This window comes from Cebus imitator, unplaced genomic scaffold, assembly GCF_001604975.1.
Source record: "Cebus imitator isolate Cc_AM_T3 unplaced genomic scaffold, Cebus_imitator-1.0 Scaffold13, whole genome shotgun sequence".
Lineage (NCBI taxonomy): Eukaryota > Metazoa > Chordata > Mammalia > Primates > Cebidae > Cebus > Cebus imitator.
The window spans coordinates 11,243,057-11,263,237 of record NW_016107328.1 but is presented as its reverse complement, the minus strand read 5'-3'; the positions used below and the strand labels follow the sequence as shown (position 1 = coordinate 11,263,237).

Sequence of the window (20,181 nt, the reverse complement as noted above, 5' to 3'; positions counted from 1 at the left end):
AAAAAAAAAAAAAAAAACCTTGGAAATCTATCTAGTCCAATTCTCGACCTAACTTTACAGTTGCGGAAACAGACCTGACAATTAGATCAGTGCTTTCTTAGCTTTTTATTCTTTACCCCATCAGTAAAACATTTTGGGCATGTACTCCCTCAACATATGTATTTTAATTATTTATGTTTTCTATTTGGGTACCAATTTATTGTGTATGTTATAAGACATACACAAAAAGTAAAATGTATACAGGATGAGATAAAAATATTTGTAAATTTCTAATTTTTCTTCTTGCATCAGAGTGGAGTACCATGGAGCATCCTTTCCTCCCACCCTTACCTTCGTGATCACTGATAGCTCAGCAACAAAAGAGGCATTTATAACATGTGTGAATAGAATGTCATGGAAGATTTTATGCTGATGTGATTTATGTGGTACCTGAAGCATTCTAGGGCTTAGAAGAGTAGGTAGAGATGGGAAACGGACAGAGAATCCAGACTAAACAAAGATTGACAAAAGGCAAAGAAACAGAAAAATCATAGAAACGTTGACAATTCATACTGAAAAGCAGTGACACAGAGGATTAACAGATAGCTCAGTGATGAACTATGAAAGGTCTTGAATATAAAAACCAAGGCGGAATTTCTTGAACCATAGGTAACAAGGAATCTTTGACGGGTTAGGAGGGTTAAAATAAGAACGTGTCTTGAAACCAACAATGTCTACAATAATCAATATGTGGCAGTGTTTTGTAGAATTAATTCAGAAAGATAGGTATTACTAGATTACTCATCAGAAACTGCCATAGCTTCTAAGAACCAAACTAAATCTTTATTAAAAACCCAGCCCTGCCTGATTTTTCTACTTGCCTATATTATATAACTACAGACCTGGGTGGTTTTACATCACCAAGGTAGTTTTCCATAAAGAGATATACCTAACAATTTTCAGCACAGGCCACTTATTTGCCATTGTTATTTCAAATCCAAACTGCCAGCTGGTCACAACTTTCTCTCAAAATATAAGAAAATCAAATGGTTGATGTGCTTGTTGCTATAAATGAGAAATTAAAAAAAAAAAAAAAAAAAAAACTAAAGACTATTAGCTCTGTAGGTTCATCTTAGACAAATCATTGCTGAGCTTTTAAATCAAGTTTAAGTATCTCTTAAACATCATTATATGCAGTAAAAACCAGTCCCTAGTGTCTGCTATTTCCTAATTTGATAATATTTTGCAGTAAGAAAATGCTAACAAATTTGTATAACTTTTGTACATTGTCACATGTTAATATAAAGCTGTCCAAATGGTATCTTTGTACCTCAGCATAAATTTATTATTTGCTCTTACTCAGACTGATACTGACATAAGAAGACCTACATAGGACTACATTAACATTGACATAAGATGTCTATATTAGCAAAACAGAAACAGCAAAATATGGGGCTTTATTTTTTTTTCTCTTTTTCCTTTTTATATAAAGAGACAAATGAGATTTGAGTTTACTTACATAATGGATAAATTAAGCACAATACATTAAATACCAAGAAAATTCTAACCCTTGAGTTGGCTGAGACCCTTATTTTAACCACTTTATCACTTAGTTCTGGGTCCTCACTTGTGATAAAATCCAAGAATTTCCTTTTCCAAATTATGTTATAAATGAGTCACTTAACCAATACAGTAGTAATAGTATTAGACAGTTATACTCACTGCAGCCTGAAATTCCTGGACTCATGCAGTTCTCACCAGGGCCTCCAAAGTGCTGAGACTATAGGCTCGTGCCACACCTGGCTAATTTTTAAAATTTTTGTAGGTATGTCGTCTCACTATGTTGCCTGGGCTGGTCTCAAACTCCTGGGTTCAAGTGATCCTCCTGCCTCAGCCTCCCAAAGATCTGGGATTAAAGGCATAAGCCACCATACCTGGCCCTCCACTCCCTGTTTAGTAATCATTTGGTTTAAAAAAACACAGAAGCACAAAGCAAAATATGGGGCTTTATCAAGAAAGTGAAAGAAGGAAATATTGATAAAAATTGAGATGGTCTATGATAATTTTAGTATAAACAAAGATTGCTGTTCTCAAAAAATGGCTTTTGTAGTAGATACAGAACCTCTATGAAAAACTGAAGTACTGGATGGTCAAGGTGTAACAATTTCCTTTATGAAATGGTCTTCCCCTTTCATAACATCCTAGTAACTCTGTAAAACCCAAGATAATAGGTGACATAGGGGGCTCTTCAATAATATATATGTTCATTGTTATATTTATGTTTGTAAATATATAAATTATATTTACATTTATTATAATATGCGAGTGCATGTTAAATAATATTGCTTTTGATGGTGAACTGGGTGTTTAACACCTCTTTACAATTGTTTCTTTTTTTAAATTGAGGTATAATTTCCTTGAGCTATAAAAAGCTGCAAATATTTAAAGTGTACAATTGGGGCCAGGCGTGGTGGCTCATGTCTGTAATACCAGCACTTTGAGAGGCCAAGGCGGGTGGATCACCTGCAGTCAGGAGTTCAAGACCAGGCTAGTCAACATGGTGAAACCCCATCTCTACTAAAAATACAAAAATTAGCTGGGCACAGTGGTGTGTATCGGCAATCCCAGCTACTTGGGAGGCTGGGGCAGGAGAATTGCCTGAACCTGGGAGGCAGAGGCTGCAGTGAGCCAAGATTGTGCCACTGCACTCCAGCTTGGGTGACAGAGTGAGACTCCATCTCAAAAATAAATAAATAAATAAATAAATGCAATAAAATGTACAATTGGATAACCTTTGGATTATATATATATATACCTGCAAAACTATCATCATAGTTAAGATAGTTAAAACATCCTTAACCTCCTAAAGTTTCCTTGTGCCTCTTTGTAATTCCTTTCTCCTCCTCTACTCCACATCTCTAGGTAACCACTCATCTGCTATCATTATGAATTGTTTTTCATTTTCCAGAATGTTATATAAGTGAAATCACACAGTGTGTATTCTTTTTTGACTGACTTATTTCTCTCGGCATGATTATTTTAAGTGCCATCCATGTTGACACATGTACTAATAATTAATTCATTTTATTGTGAATAGTATTCCATTACACCGATATACTACAGTTTGTTTATCCATTCAATTGCTGATGGACATGTTGGTGACTTCACTTTTGGCTATTATAAATAAAGCTGCTATGATATTTATGTACAAGCCCTTGCATTGACATATGCTTTCAATTATTTTGGGTAAAAAAGCTCAATGAAATGGCTGAAGAATATGGTGGGTATATGGTTAACATTTTAAGAAACACCCAAACTATTTCTTTCTTTTTTTTGAGACAGAGTCTTGCTCTGTCACCAGGCTGGAGTGCAGTGGCACGATCTTGGCTTCCTGTAACCTCCGACTCCCTGGTTCAAGCAATTCTCTTGCCTCGGCCTCCTGAGTAGCCAGGATTACAGGCACGTGCCACCACACTCGGCTAAGTTTTGTATTTTTAGTAGAGACGGGGTTTCATCATGGTGGCCGGGATGGTCTTGATCTCCTGACCTCGTGTTCTGCCCACCTCAGCCTCCCAGAGTGGTGGGATTACAGGCATGAGCCACCACATCTGGCCAAGAAACTGCCAAACTATTTCTTAAAGTGGTTGTACCGTTTTACATTTCCACCTGCAGGGTTTAAGAGTTAGTTCCTCCACATATGCACCAACATTTCATATGGTCAGTCTTCTTAATTTTTTCCTTTTATTTTTAGTTGACAACTAATATTGTACATATTTGTAGAATAAGAAGTAATATTTGGTGTGGTATTGCAGTGCACTTTTCATTTCCCTAACAATAACACTGAGCTTTTCATGTGCGTATGGTCTCCAACTTCTGAGCTTAGGCAATCCTCTCACCTCAGCTTCCCAAAGTGCTGGGACTACAGGTGTAATCCACCATGCGTTGCCCAATGTCTGTTTTTTGTTGTTGCTGGGTTATTTGAATCTTTATTGAATTGTGAGAGTTCCTTATATTTTGAATATAAGTCCTTTATCATGATATATTTTGCAAATATCATCTCCATAAATCTGTGGCTTGCCTTCTCATTCTCTTTTCAAGATCAGAAGTTTTAAATTTTGATGATGTTGAAGTTATCAATTTGTTCTTTTATGGGTTGTGTTTTCAGAGGCATATGTAAGAAATTTTTTCCTATGTCAAGATAACAAAGATTTTCTCCCTATGTATTCTTTAAGGAGTTTTATAGTTTTAGGTTTTACATTTTAGTCTACGATCTGTTTTGAGTTAGTTTTTATAAGGTATGTGATATAAATAAATTTTTTCACATGAATATCCAATTGTTTTAGCACCATCTGTTGGCCTTTCACCCGAGAATTGCCTTTATATCTTTGTGAAAAATCAGTTGCCCATGTATGTATGAAACTGTTTCTGGACTCTGTTCTTTCCCACTGATCTATTTCTCTAACTTTATGGTAATACTCTGCCTTGATCACTCTAGCTTTTTAAGTCTTAAAATCAGGTAATATTAGTCCTCTTTTTCCTTTTTTTTTTTTTTAATTGAGGCCAAGTTTGGCTCTTGTTGCCAAGGCTGGAGGGCAATGGCATGATCTTGGCTCACTGCAACCTCTGCCTCCCAGGTTCAAGCAATTCTCCTGCCTCAGCCTCCCCAGTAGCTGGGATTACAGGCGCCCATCACCATACCCGGCTAATTTTTGTACTTTTAGTAGAGACAGGGTTTCACTATGTTGGCCAGGCTGGTCTCAAACTCATGACCTCAGGTGATCCACCCACCTCGGCCTCCCAAAGTGCTGGGATTACAGGCATGAGCCATAGTGCCCACCACTTCTTCCTCTTTACAATATTTTCTTTTGACATAAGATGCTACAGTAATAGAAATAAAATTAAGGAATTTTTTATTTATAACTGCATGAACCCTAGACCTATTTCTCTATTTCAAAGATAAAACCATTAATTTTAAAAGCTAAGCAATAAATCTTAAAAAGACAAAGTGCAGACTGCAGTAGAATTTATCATCTCTACTACCTATTAAGCATTGTGCAGGTACCATCACTCAGCTCTTTTGTTTAATAATTTGTGGTTTAAACAAACAGCCACCATTTTAAGCTTGATAATATGTATTTACAGAGTATATATTTAACATCTATGATGTACTCAGAAGTATAACAGACTCCAGTCAAAAGAAATAGAAGATAATGTTTCTATCACACTGATATCTACTTCGGAAAAAGAGAACAAGCATAGTACAATTTTTAAAAAACTTTAATAAATCAACATGAAAATAATAATAGTAGAAGCTTGGTTCAAAAGTACTGTGGAACAATGGGGCCTGATGGGATGGGATTACCACAACGACTCCTTAAAGAAAATTATAAATCAGATTTGGGAGAAATACTGGTGAGATTAGGGTAAATGAGATCAGTTGAGCGTAGGAAAAGGCATAATGTTATTTAAGAAATATTACCTTAGTAGCAGCAGTAGCACAGTGTTAAAAGGGAAAGTTACTAATTTAGAGAAATCAGGGAGAAAACTATTGCTATAATCCACGCATTAGGGGTTGGGGGCCCACCACCCAGAGAAGTGGCTATTAAAATGTCTTGTGATACACAAAGAATCTGAAAGCAAAAGTATTTCTTCACTTAAAATGCTCAGATCTATTAGAAGTCATAGTTTAATACTATATTTTAACTGCATTTGGATATTTTTAAACCATATACAAATTACAATTGCATTTTTAAAAATTTACTTTTGTAGGACAAAAACAACTTTCTATACTCATCTTGAATAGTAGTGAGGCTTGGGGGTTGCAGAGTTGTTTACAGTGAACTCTGAGAGACTCCCATTGCCAAATCTGCCCACATTGTAGCTTCATGTTTATAAAATAGCTAGCCATACTTTCTTTTTTTCTCCTTCAGCAAAATTAGTAGACTAGCTTTTAGCATATGGAAGCATTTTCACATTGCAAGTTCTGGTGGTGGGGGGAAGGAACAATTTGCAAATGCCATCAAATGAAATGTGCACTTTCAAATGAGGCTGATTAGACAGTTTCATGTGGCAAAAGTTGTATTCAGTAAGTCTCTTCCTTTTTTCAAGAAGGAAATGCTCAGATTTGCATTAATACAGCAGGGTGATCAAGGAAGGTGTCTTAAAAACATTGTAGATTTTCAGAAAAGCACTTTTATTTGAGTGTCCAGGACTGAAATTCAAATAGATTTAATTTTTATTTTAAACTCCTTTTAAAAATAGTAGTGGCGACAGGAACAAAGTAGAATAGGGCAGTGGCTAGAGAAAGCAACAGTCTTTTGAGAGCTACACTCAGATTTCTTCCTGACACTTTTTCATGTCTGCCTCTGCACCTCCTTCACACTGTCTCTCCTCCCACTTCTTTATATCTTTTACCTTTAAACTCACCAGGGAAGAAAAGTAGAATATGTATGGGAAGTATGGGATGAGTAAAGAAGAAAACTAAAAGATGCAACAGAGCTAATATCATCACACTGGCTTTATGAGCAGGCCCTTAGAAGTCATCTAGAGGAAGAAACACACAGGCTGGAGGGATTAACTGAGGTGTTATTCAATTGACATTCTTTATTTTCTCAAAGAAATATATTTATATATCATTACCTATAAGGATAAAAGGTAAGAACTAAGAGCTTTAGCCTTTTCACTTTCTTAATTTCTCTAATTCAAATATTCCAGTACTAAAGACAGGAATCTTGGCTGAAACCCCTACATACACAAATAAAAACTCTTTTTCGTATAACACCAGTACGTTAGCACAAGAAAACAAAAAATGTGAAAATAACAGCCCAAATCATAGACTGATATCATAAATCATCCTAAAACACAAACTTAATGAAATTTGAGATAGCTATAAGGAAAAGTCAAATGCTCCTCTTATTAAACTCTATGACCAAACATTCTACTTATGGCTTTAGGGGGAAAATAAGGAAGCAGTACAAAAAGGCACAGAAATAGAAAAAGCCATAAAAGAAAATACAAGGGAATACTGGTAGAAACTAATAATGTAAATATAATTCTATCTTATCAAGATCACAGAACTAAATTTAAACTGGTCGAAAGAACTGGAGCTTTAATTCCCATGGGCTCTCAGGCTTTGTTCTCTAGGGCTTGCACAAAGTGTGCCAAGAATATGATGGAACACAATTAACCATAACGTTATTTTTAGGCACTATTTGTACTTATATTTTGATTAATATCATTACCTGATTTTAACTCTTCTTGGTGAATAACAAGAAGAAGCTAACACAAAATTTCAATTATTGCCCTTTCTTTGTGAATCAAATCCATAAAACTTTCAAGAGGGAGAAGATAAAAGTAAATTCCTTATTCAACTTATCTTTGCCAAAGGGCTTGGCCAGGCCCATAGCTGAAGCAGGCTAAGGATCAGAGACCTTGAATTGCTTGCTACTTAATACCTGTTCTGCTCTAGGCAACTCTGAAAGTTTTGCTTTGATAGTTCAAGGCTAAAAGCCAATTCTGATAGTTGGCCAGAGGGAACTTTTTAAAATTAATCTCTTCATACAGCAATGTTTCTTCAGGAAAATAACAAAATGTAGTTTCCAACTGTCCTGCAGTCCCAGTTCATCCTCATGAACGTCTCTGGCAGTAAAAATTCATTCAAAAAGGATTTTTTACAGCTGAGTCAAGATTTCTAGATTTTCAATCAACCAGCATACATTCATAGCATACTACAATAAAGATACAAGAAGTAAAAGGATTTTGCTCTCAGAAAATTGGAATTCTAGTTGGAAAGACATATTCACCCACTTAAACTAATTAAAAATAAAGAAAGGTACTGTTTGGTACTGAGTGTTAATACAATGAGAATTCAAAGATTAAAAACTAGAGTTGAGCCAAGTAGAGTGGCTCACACCTATAATTCCAGCACATTGGGAGGCCAACATGGGAGGATCACTTGAGCCCAGGAGTTCAAGATCAGTCTGGGCAACACAGGGAGACCCCACTACTACAAAAATTTTTTAAAAACCATCTGGGCAAGGTAACATGCACCTGTGGTCCCAGCTACTCCAGAGGCTGAGGCAGGAGGGCTGTTTGAGCCCAGGAGGTCCAGGCTGCAGTAAGCTATAATCATGCCGCTGCACTCCAGCCTGGGCAACAGAGTGAGAGCTTGTCTCAAAAACAAACAACAACAACAAAAATTAAGCAAAAACAAAAACAAGTGGAGTGGGCCATAGATGTCTAAATTGTGTTTATGAAAGAAGTGGAGGGAACATAAAGAGATTTCAGTAAAGAACAAGAATCAGTAAGATTTGAAAAAGCAAGTAATATAAGCATTACAGGTGAGAGAATAAAGCATTAATAAAGGTAAGAAAGTAAAATTGAACATGGTATTAGGGATGGGGGATAAGGTTTGGTCTGTTAAATCACGTTTACCCTACAGCTGCCTTCTTACATATTTTCAGTTCAGCCTAAAGGTTTCTCTATACGATGTGAACTATAATCTAAAAGGATGTATAAACAGAATGTAACCTGCCCTTGTGGCAATCACTGAGTTTGGGACAAAGGGTGCCAACTGTTCAAATCATGTTCAGATAAGGCAAATGTGCAGCTATAACAAATCCAGCTGTTTCTTGTACCTCACTTCTGTACTTCCGTATGTCACTTTCCTTTTTCTGTCCATCAATCTTTCAGTACATAGCTGCACTGGAGTCTCTCTGAGCCTACTCTGGTTCAAGAAGCTGCCCAATTTGTTCAATTAAACTCTGTTAAATTTAATTTGGTTAAGGGTTTTCTTTTAACAGATCTAAGGTGTAAACAACCAGTTTAAGTAAAATAGGTATGTTTGTTAAGGTTTATGGTTGAATAAGTATGGTGAGGCTGGTTTATGGAAGGCTTTGAATGCCAAAGAAACCAATAAAAACTTGATTAGGCCAATGAGAATCACAACTGGTCATTACTAAGGGAAGCAGATGCATAAATTTCTTTTGAAAGGGTGGTTTTACAAACAGCATGCAGGTAAGGATTGGAAGCCAGCAAAACAGATGATGGAGCCTGTTAGGTGCAAAGTGATAAGAACCTGAACTTGCATAACAGCATTCATTTGTGCACCATTCAATAATATTTATTGAATGTCTGAATGTTCATCATTCACATGTGAACAAGACAGATATGATATTACTAGCCCACAGAAACCATTAGGTAACAAATGTTCATTGTTGTAAGTTGCTAAGTTTTAGGGTAATTTGTTATGGCAATAGATAACTAATACAGATGTGAAAACAGTAAAGGAAATACCAAATAAGGTCAGAAAAGCAGGAGAGAAACCAAAAAAGCATACTACCATTGAAGACCAAAAATTAAAAGTTTCAATGTATAGTAGACTGGTAGTCAGTATCAGATATAAAAGAGGAAAACCACCATGGCACGTGTGTACCTATGTAATAAACCTGCACGTTCTGCACATGTATCCCAGAACTTAAAGTATAATTTTTTAAAAAAAAGATATATATAGGATGATGAACATTTTTTAAAATGTTATTAAAGTTGATATAGTTCACAACTAACTAAAAGTTACAAGAGATATACAAGTACTTACCATAATTGATGACCAAATTTTTTTTTCCTTAAAAAGAGAATGAGTAGGGAAAAAGTGTACACAGCTGATAAGCACCTCAATGTAAACAATTTATATTCCTACGTCTATATTAACTGATATAGTATAAGTCTCATGTATGGTAGTGAGTTTAAACAAAAACTTCCCTTCTGTTTTGATCTAATACCCTAACTTTAGGCCTATACTCTCCTTACAACAAAAGAAGCAGCTTTGAATTTATTCAAATCTTTATTCTATCACCTGCCATATGGTGCTATAAATGATTTACATATTCCCTATCCTAACTACATTATAAGTTCCTCCAAAGTAGGAACCTTTAGTTTATTCATATTTGAAATATGAGTACATAGACCAATATCTAGCCCATAAAAGATACTCAGTTGCTAATTGAAAGTTACTGTATTTAGTAAAAACACAAGGGATTTCTAAACATATTCACGTACCAGCTATCATTTTTGAGGTATTAGGAGTTTTCTACCATTTCTGTCTCTGCTCAATAGTATCTCTCCATTGTAATTCCCTAAAATTTAGCCTTGTCCCATTTGTCTACCTTAGAACACTAGTCAAGGTCCTTCTGCAAGACTTTCATGAGTTTCAAGGTCTTCACTTCTGCTGTATTTAATATTCAATCCTAACAGTTATAATACAAACTTTCATTTCAATTATATTGAACTGAACAGTCCTGAATCCATATTCTTTCATGTTTTTCTCCCCAGATCATCCCAAATTTTGACTTGGAATGTCAAAATATTTATTTGAATCTAAAATTCCATATTCCCTTGTGTACACAAGTTGATAATTGCCTGAAAAAAGTCATTAAGTGGCTATATTTAGAAGAAACTTAAGTAGAAACATAAGAAATAAGAAAATGAGGTGAAGTTATAAAACTTAACATTTAAAATAAACACTGGATGCTTAATTTTTAAATGTCCATTTGTGAAACAACTAAATATTCAATTATTAAAATGGTCCTGATATACCAAATTAATCTAAAACTTTGCCACTTAAAATATAAATAGGCTACTACTGATCTTAAAGAGCTGTAATCAGGACAAATTCTTACACTGAAAATGTTTGTGGGCATTTACTCAGAACAGCTGCCACCCAGGATGACTTTTTAAAATAACACAAATTAGATTTAATTGAGTTAAAGGACCACACCAGGTTTGTAATTCAATTTGTCCTATGTGGTTTGGATTTGGGTTTTCTTTTTCCCCTCCAGCAAACCACAGTTTGAAAACTACATCAAATGGGAAGTACAAAGGAATAGAAATATATAATGCAAATGTTTATCATGAACAATTTACATAAAATCCACTTTAACAGTTTAAACCAAGTTTGTGTGTCTGTGTATGTTTTATGTGTGATGGCAGCAAACACTTGTTTGAATTTCCTTTGAGGGTCCTATTCACTAATACTTCTTGCTGCCAATTTCTCATTTTATCACAATTTAACCTAGCTGTAAAGTAAATTTTATTTTGATCTAATTTCCTAACTTTGCACACTATTTACCTAGAAGTACAAAGCAGAATCCAGCTTGAATTCAAGCTCACTTATAGACTTTAGTCCAAAATCCTTTCATTAATGAAAGTCAAGGGTAGAGCCAGAATTTTGACTAGAATGTACCTTTCAGCAGCCTTAGATACGGTTGATTATAAGTTGCGGATAGATATGGCTGATTACATTGTCATCACTGTGTTAATTTTGATTTCTATATGTCTAGCCAGCATAGACCTGCCCCTAGAAGAATGTTTAGATAAGATGTCCTGAAAATAACCAATCCCTACCCTTGTTGGGATCTACTCATATAAGAGAATGATCACTGAAGGATGTTTAGGAAAGAGTTCAGCTTAGAAATTTAGCGTTGCTTCTCACCATGCCCTTTCCATTAGAATTCATGGGTTTGAAGCAAAATTTGAGATAATGAGTTTTCCAAATGAGTATTTTGTTCAAGCACCTCTCAATGCATGACACGATAATAGTTCCACATAAACCCAAAGGATCTGATGTAATTAACAGGCTTCATTTCAGAAAATCTTGTTTAACAAGATTTCTCTGATAATTACAGGTTAGGCAGACCACAGCAATAGGACTGTGTATCAACCTGATAACCAATCAAAAATCAAACTTACCCTCTTTTAATATTGATTACGTAGAAAGTATTTGAATTCTTGCCATATGTAGAAGTCACTTTTCTCTGTGTAGATAATGTATGAAACTATTATTGAGGCAAACTCTTGCCTCTGCATTTTTTACTTTGGCAGATACAGACATGAAAGGCACCTGGCCTAATAATTCTTCCTTGTATAACATTCCAGGACATACCATGAGCCTATCCCCTCTAAAGTCTAGGCCCATCCCAGCTTTCCTAAGACTTTAAAACCACACCCAAGAAACTTAAGCTTCTTACGTTGTTCAGATAGTATAGCTGTCAATCATGTCAAATAAAGAGGGAAAATGGCTTTTTAGAAATCATATCTTATTTAACAATATTGATGTCAAGGAGACAGAATTTTTTTTCTAAACTAAGAGAACTAGCTACTCATCTGTCTTCTCCCTGTTATCTGACACGACCTGAGGTATGCCATAAATCTTCCTAAGAGACAAGACAGAGAAGTACTACTGGTTAATTACAGGGGTCTCCTGAATAAACCAGATGCTGAGTACAAGATGGTTAAGATTGTTGCCAGTCAGAACACGCACAAGGCACTCAAATGATTTTGGATGCCAAATTCTTGTTTTTGTTTCTCCCCAAAAATGTGGTAACATTTGTGTTACAGGTAGAAGAATGTACTACTGTGGCAATGCTAGCTTCTATCTTAAATTCATTCACAGTGAAAGCCGTATCTATACTTTAAAGCTTTGCCTCAATAAATCTAAAACTATATAGCCATTATCATTTTACAGATGGGAAAATTAAGGCATAGCAGAGTGGTGTGACTCATCAAAGGGCAAATATTAAGATTGTGCTTACATACCAGTTGCAGAATAAACGTCCAACTATTCCCTGAGGGAGGATGAACTAAGCAGTAATATAACACACAACAGTCACAAAGAATAAAAAATGTCCAAGAGGAAGTCTGGAATACATCAAGAACTACGTATTCTTCAAGACTGGGCTCAAATTCTATATTTTATAGTTCATTCCATCTTTCCATTTTCCAGATTTTCTAAACTACTATTAAACTGTCTTTAATAGTAATTTACTTCTAAGTACAAAGCTGCAATTCAGTTTACTTTCGCAGACAAGGAAATGAAAAATAACAGATACAAAGCAAGTCAGTGGTATCCTCTCTAATTTCTCTTCTTGGTTACTTGACTAATTTGAATTATAAAGTTTAAGAGAAATTTTAAAAGTAACCTTTTTTTTTAACCTGCAAAGCCACATTCCAAGACCAACTCTCAAATGTGCAGATAGAAAACATAGTCTACTAGTACAAGAAGTGTAACAAATTTAAATTTAGAACTAGCCAAGCACAAGTAATCTTTTTAAATTCATATGAAACTGCTGAATAAGGAAACAGACCTTTCCTTACAATATCAATCCAAAATGCTTTGCCTCAGCTGAGCCTGGTCTGAAGCCCTCCAGAGCAATTTACCTACTGAGCTATAAATATGAACAGTTCATTTCAGTACAGGTTATACTTAGAACAAGTTTCATATGTGTTTATAAATACTTTAGGAATAGTTTTAAAATTATAATCTTTAATAGTTTTAACATCATAACAGAATAGTCCACAGATGTAGAAAGTATACAGCAAACACTGCTGAACTTGCGGCAATCAAGTGTTAGTTTTGTTCACCAGTTGGATACTAAGCTTTGAAAGAATTATCATAACACTTGGGGTGACATCATTTTGAAAAGTATGCTGAGAAAACAGTAAATTTCTTTAAACTGTTCTCTCAAGTATCTCCTTTGTCTAAATTGTTCTTCCTTTAAAGAGGAAAAATTACTGCTGTTCTGCATCAACAAAAAGAACAAGAGTGACTTTTCACAGAGGCTAAAATCTGTTACATGTTTTCCTAACAAACAGCAACCAATCACAAGAAGGAAAGAGTGGAATTTAGAATGAGAATCTAACAGGATAACATCACAAAAAGTGTTAGAATTCAAGTAAAGTGGCAAATTTTACACACGACTTTCCATTCCAAGGTTTATCAGGATGACAGAACTCAGAGAATATTTGAATAAACATAAAAATAAAAATATACCTTAAGGAAAAAAAACTAAAAGGTAGGCCACTCACTTCTATAAAGGCAAATGACTAAAAACATTAGAATCAGAAAGAGCTAGATTCACCATGGAGGGGCCCCTACAACTTACAGACCTTTGCTTTTATGTAAGTTTTTAGCACTGTTCTACCTAACATGGAACACTTTTTGCTGGCCTAAAAGAAATAATAAACAAATTCTAAATGACCTACTCTAGGTACTTCTCTAACTTTGAAGAACTTCCTTAAATATGAAATAACCACCCTACTGCTACCATTAATTTGTATCTTTTTTTTTTTTTTTTTAAATGCTGACCCTGTTTATTCGGCAGGAAAACTCCACCAGCCCAGGAGGGGACAGGTGGGTTTAATCCTCCTCCTCATCATCTCTAGCTCCAGCCCCGCCCTGACCCTTCTTGGCATTCTTCCTCTCCACGCGGCGGGGGAGGCCACCCCCGTAGGGAGAGCGGAGGGAGAAGTCCATGTGCTTTTGGGAATCCAGGCGGACAATGAAGGACGGGAGGTTCACCACCTGCTTGCGGACCTGATATGGCACTGGCGCATCAGCACGTGAGTGTGGTGGAAGGACTTAGCCAAGCCCAGCTTGAAGACCTGGGTCTGCAGGCGTCTAAGAAATCCTCAATCTTCAGGCCCAGGATGTAATCCAGCTTCATCTTGCGCTCATCCAGCACTCCAATGCCGACCACCCGCCGCAGCAGGGCGTTGCCTTCCAACAGACGCCGTGGGTCCTTCTCGTCAAGCGTCAGCATCTCCTGCGCGGCCTTGTGGATCTTGGCCAGGGTAAATTTGACCCTCCAGACCTCACGTTTGTTCCGGAGCCCATACTCGCTGATCAGCTTCAGCTGTTGGTCCAAATGAGATTTCTCGAAGAGTCTCCGCGGAGTCACATAAGTTTTGCAACAAACCCAGCTCTGGGCCACCGGCATTCTGGCTCCGCTTACCGGTCTGCACCTAAGCACAGGACCCGGTCATTAAGAAACAGCAATTGGCCGGGCGCGGTGGCTCAAGCCTGTAATCCCAGCACTTTGGGAGGCCGAGGCGGGTGGATCACCAGGTCAAGAGATCGAGACCATCCTGGTCAACATGGTGAAACCCCGTCTCTACTGAAAATACAAAAAATTAGCTGGGCATGGTGGTGCGTGCCTGTAATCCCAGCTACTCAGGAGGCTGAGGCAGGAGAATCGCCTGAACCCAGCAGGCGGAGGTTGCGGTGAGCCGAGATCACGCCATTGCACTCCAGCCTGGGTAACAAGAGTGAAACTCCGTCTCAAAAAAAAAACAGCAATTTGTGTAGTATCTTTATTGAGCAGCACAAAATAACTGGCAGTGGTTATCTTTATTATTTCACAAAACATCCCTGGGTAAGAGTCAGAAATAATCTACCACGTTAAAGATGGGAAAATTTAAGAGCAAAGCATGACCTGCAATCACAAAGTGAGACGGTTATGAGACGGACTAATTCCCCAATTCCTGACTGCCAACCTCTTGTTCCTGGTATATGACGGTACCTCTTAAATATCTGAAAATTCAAAAGCATAAAGTGCAAACATCTTGCAAGTATTTTATCCAAAGCTCCCATTCACTTTGACTCAGTCCTACGTTTCTTAGTTTTATACAGTAAAAAAAATTTCAAATACTAGTGGTCTAAATTGATTGTCTATAGTTTTGTGGTTATAATGTTTGGCAGTTATCAAATACTTTTGGAGGTTTACTTTGAACATTAATTGATCATTATAAATATCCTTCAAGGAAAAGTGATAAGTAGCAGCATAAGTTTTATCTATATAAATATTATTTATTTACAGTCCTAATTAAGTATAACCTAAATCAAGCACAGAAAGGTTCTTAGTTTATCAGAATGTATCCTCTGAAAATAAATTAATTACATAATAGAATGCTAGAGCTGTAAAAGCCCTCAAAGTCACCTAATTTTATGTGTTTCAAATTTGCTTCTTTAATTTGGAAATTTAAATTAAGTGTTAAACAGAAGCAATGAAGGGAGGACTTAGGCATATGGAAAAGAGAAAACCAGATATATACACAGCAAAGAGTCCTGGTTACATTTAATTCCCATCAATGTAGTAATTGGGTGGAAGTGGGTTAAGGAGAAAGAAAGGGGAGACAGTGTTAATGCTAGTGAAGTCCTCTGAACTGGGTCCAACAAGTATTTCTAAGACAGTCTAATTTTTAAGGATAACACTCCTCCCAAAACCAACAATTGCAACTTTCTTTACATTTAATCAGAACCAATAATTGGTTACTGATATGGTTTGGTTCTGTGTCTCCCACCCAAATCTCATCTTGAATTATACTCCCATAATTCCCACGTGTTGTGGGAGGGTCCCAGTGGGAGATAGTTTGAATCATGTGGGCAATTTTCCCCACACTGTTCTCGTGATAATGAATAAGTCTCACAAGCGCTTATGGCTTTATCAGGTGTTTTGGCCTTTGCATACTCCTCCATTTTTTCTCTTGGCACTGGCATGTAAGAAGTGCCTTTCACCTCCCACCAGGATTCCAAAGCTCCCTAGCCACAGGGAACTGGAAGTCCAATTAACCCTCTTTTTCTTCCCAGTCTGGGGTATGCCTTTATCAGCTGCGTGAAAACGAACTAATACAGTAAATTGGTACCAGTAGAGTAGAGTGTAGCTGAAAATGTGGAAGTGACTTTGGAACTTGGTAACAGACAGAGGTTAGAACAGTTTGAGGGGCTCAGAAGAAGACGGGAAGACAAGAAAATATGGGAAGGTTTGGAACTTCCTAGAGACTTGTTGAATGGCTTTGACAAACTGCTGATAGCGATATAAACAATAAGGTACAGGCTGAGGTGGTCTCAGATGAAGATGAAGAAGATTGCTGGAACTGGAGCAAAGGTAATTCTTATTATGTTTTAGCAAAAAGACGGCAGCATTTTGTCCCTGCCCTAGAGATTTGTGGAACTTTGAACTTGAGAGAGATGATTTAGAGTATTTGGTGGAAGAAATTTCTAAGCAGCAAAGCATTCAAAAGGTGACTTGGGCACTGTTAAAAGCATTCCATTTTAAAAAGGAAACAGCATAAAAGTTCAGAAAATTTGCAGCCTGACGATGCAGTAGAAAAGAAAAAACCCCCATTTTGAGGGGAGAAATTCAAGCTGGCTGCAGAAATTTGCACAAGAAGGAGCCGAATGCTAATCCCAAAGACAATGAGGAAAATATCCCCGGGGCAGATCATAGGTCTTCATGGCAGCCCCTACTATCACAGACCCAGAAGCCTAAGAGGAGAAAATGGTTTCGTGGGCTGGGCCCAGGGTCCCCATGCTATGTGCAGCCTAGGGACTTAGTGCCCTGCATCCCCACTGCTCCAGCAATTGCTAAAAGGGGTCAAGGTATAGCTTGGCCCATGGTTTCAGAGGGTGCAAGCCCCAAACCTTGCCAACTTCCACATAGTGTTGAACCTGCAGGTGCACAGAAGTCAAGAACTGAGGTTTGGGAACCTCCGCCTAGATTTCAGAAGAAGTATGGAAATGCCTGGATGCCCAGGCAGAAGTTTGCTGCAGGGACAGGGCCCTCATGGAGAATCTCTGCTAGGGCAGTGTGGAAAGGAAATGTGGGGCTGGAGTCCCCACACAGAGTCCCTTCTGGGGCACTGTCTAGTGGAGCTGTGAGAAGAAGAGTCACCATCCTCCAGACCCCAGAATGGTAGATACACTGACAGGTTTCACCATGTACCTGGAAAAGCCTCAGACACTCAACACCAGCCTGTGAAAGCAGCCAGGAAGCTATACCCTGCAAAGCCACAGGGGCAGAGCTGCCCAAGACTATGGGAATCTACCTCTTTATCTGCGTGACCTGAATATAAGAAATGGAGTCAAAGGAGATCATTTTGGAGCTTTAAACTGCCCCACTGGATTTCAGACTTGCATGTGTCCTGTAACCCCTTTGTTTTGGCCAATGTCTCCCATCTGGAATGGCTGTATTTACCCAATGCCTGTACCCTCATTGTATCTAGGAAATAACTAGCTTGCTTTTGATTTTATAGTCTCACGGATGAAAGGGACTTGCCTTGTCTCGTATGAGACTTTGGACTGTGGACTTTTGAGCTAATGCTGAAATGACTTAAGACTTTCGGGGACTGTTGGGAAGGCATGATTGGTTTTGAAATGTGAGGACATGAGATTTGGGAGGGGCCAGGGGCAGAATGATATGGTTTGGGTCGGTGTCCCCACCCAAATCTCATCTTGAATTGTACTCCCATAATTCTTACTTGTTGTGGGAGGGACCCGGTGGAAGATAGTTTGAATCATGGGGGCAGTATCCCCCATACTGTTTTCTTGGTAGTGAATAAGTCTCACAAGATCTGATGGTTTTATCAGGGGTTTCCACTTTTGCATTCTCCTTTTTCCTCTTGCTGCCACCATGTAAGAAGTATCTTTTGTCTTCCACCATGATTCTGAGGCCTCCTCAGCCCCATGGAACTGTAAGTCCAATTAAACCTCTTTTTCTTCCCAGTCTCAGGTATGTCTCCATCAGCTGCATGAAAACAGACTAATACAGTTACTAAAATTTTTTTCTCTTCTAATTGTCCATATCAGATTGCTATGAGAAGAGGAAAGGGTTAAGCTAGCCCTAAAGATAATACTGTATGTGAGAAGCTGAAAAACCTGTGATAAATTATGTCTACATACTAATAGGAAAAGATATCCAAGATCTACTGCAGAGTCAAAAAAGTAAGTTTGTAGACTGAGAGGCAGAGTAAGTATGATACTAATTCTGTGAGGAAAGCAAACACACACACACACACACACACACACACACACACACACACACACACACAGCAATACTACATGTCATAAGCCCATTTACCTATCCATAACATGTATCTCTAACCCAGTGCATAGAAAAAGATCTGAAGGAACAGAAAACCAAACTGAAAATGCTTGTCATTTTCTGGCATTGGTAGGTAGGCAGCTGGGATTGGGAATGACAGTGGTAAGCGAATGTCAGAGTATTCCAAACATTCCAAATGTTTTGAAAATAATATGTTAATATATTATTTAATAAGAACTAATTTTAAAAAAGAATCAGATGTGGATAAAAAGGACAAAATTAAGCAGGAATATGCAATGGTTAGGGAGAAGCATGACTAGGCACAGCATGAGAAGCCTCTGCTTCATCAGTAACTTAAGGTAAAGAGCTGCTATTTTCCTTCATTCAATTTACTCCTTAAACCCATCATCTCTGGCTCTATCCTGGTGATTTTTTAAAAGCACCAATGTGAATGTGAAGGCTCATGGTCCTATGAGTTTCTAACCATTCTTTACTCCTTTGGAACATGAGATAAGGTAAGAGTAGTTGGTAGATGAGGGTAATGAGTTTTCTTTTAATTCTTGAAACTAACTACTATACCAGAAATCTGCTGTGGTTATTTTTCTCTATCCTTTAGCTATAAAAGTAAGTGCTAGCTTTTGGCTGTATAAATAGGAGGGAGGCATTCATTTCAAACTGTTACAAACCAGTTTCATCACTGCTATAACTCCAGTACCTTTTGGAATCAAGTCCTTCTTCCTGGTTTGCCCAAGAGAAATTAGTCTGCAGCCACTAATCTGAAATCTGCTCTAATGGTGGTCCTACTGCTAGGTCTATGCATATGGTTTATTTCTTTTGTCAAGAGAACTCTTTATAAAATCTTGGCTTCCTCAGTTCCTCCATACAAACAGGAGTTTGTCAGAGAAGAGTGTTCTGCATGTATGGGGCAAGGAAAGACATGATCAAAAGCACAAGTATACAGCAAGCTCAGGGAATTATGAGGAAGCTGGTGGGACTAGAATAAATGCATATGTATGTCTGGCAACGGGGAGTGGGAGAAAGGGAAATTACGGCAGACAATGAGATGAGAATAAGTAGATCAGAGCCAGACTCTGAAACCCTGGCATGACAAGCTAAGGAATTTAGACTTTATCCTTTGCGTGTTAATGGGGACCCATCAAAGGTTTTTAAACCAGAGGATGATATATGATTAGAGCTGTCTTTAACGAAAGAGATCTGACAGGAGTATGGTGGATGGATTAGAAAATGGAAAGGTTAAAAGTAGATAAGCAGCTCTCCAAAAATGGAAGATGAAAAGGGCCTAAACAGGGCAATGGCTGGGAGAATGGAAAGAAGAGTAAGAACAAAGTCAAAAAGCAATTTTAGTGATAGAAGAGACAGGGCTGGTTGATAGATTGGTTGTGAAGACAGAGGGAACATAAATACTCAAGATGAATGTGACGTTTCCAGCTAAGAGGATGGAGAGGACATTAATGGAGATAGAGAGTATAGGAAAGGAGGTAGGGTATTTGGAATGTGTCCAGAAAAATGGGTTTGGGATTGACTAAAC

General features: G+C 37.5%; 1 protein-coding gene and 1 pseudogene across 8 annotated transcripts in view; both read right to left on the bottom strand.

The window, feature by feature from the left end:
- RAD51B (RAD51 paralog B) overlaps nt 1–20,181 on the bottom strand; it is a 661,060-nt gene that overhangs the window by 504,572 nt on the left and 136,307 nt on the right. The window lies entirely within an intron of this gene.
- Nucleotides 10,899–14,819, bottom strand: LOC119467323 (annotated as a pseudogene). The gene has a single exon (XR_005195863.1). The product of XR_005195863.1 is annotated as a 40S ribosomal protein S9-like (transcript).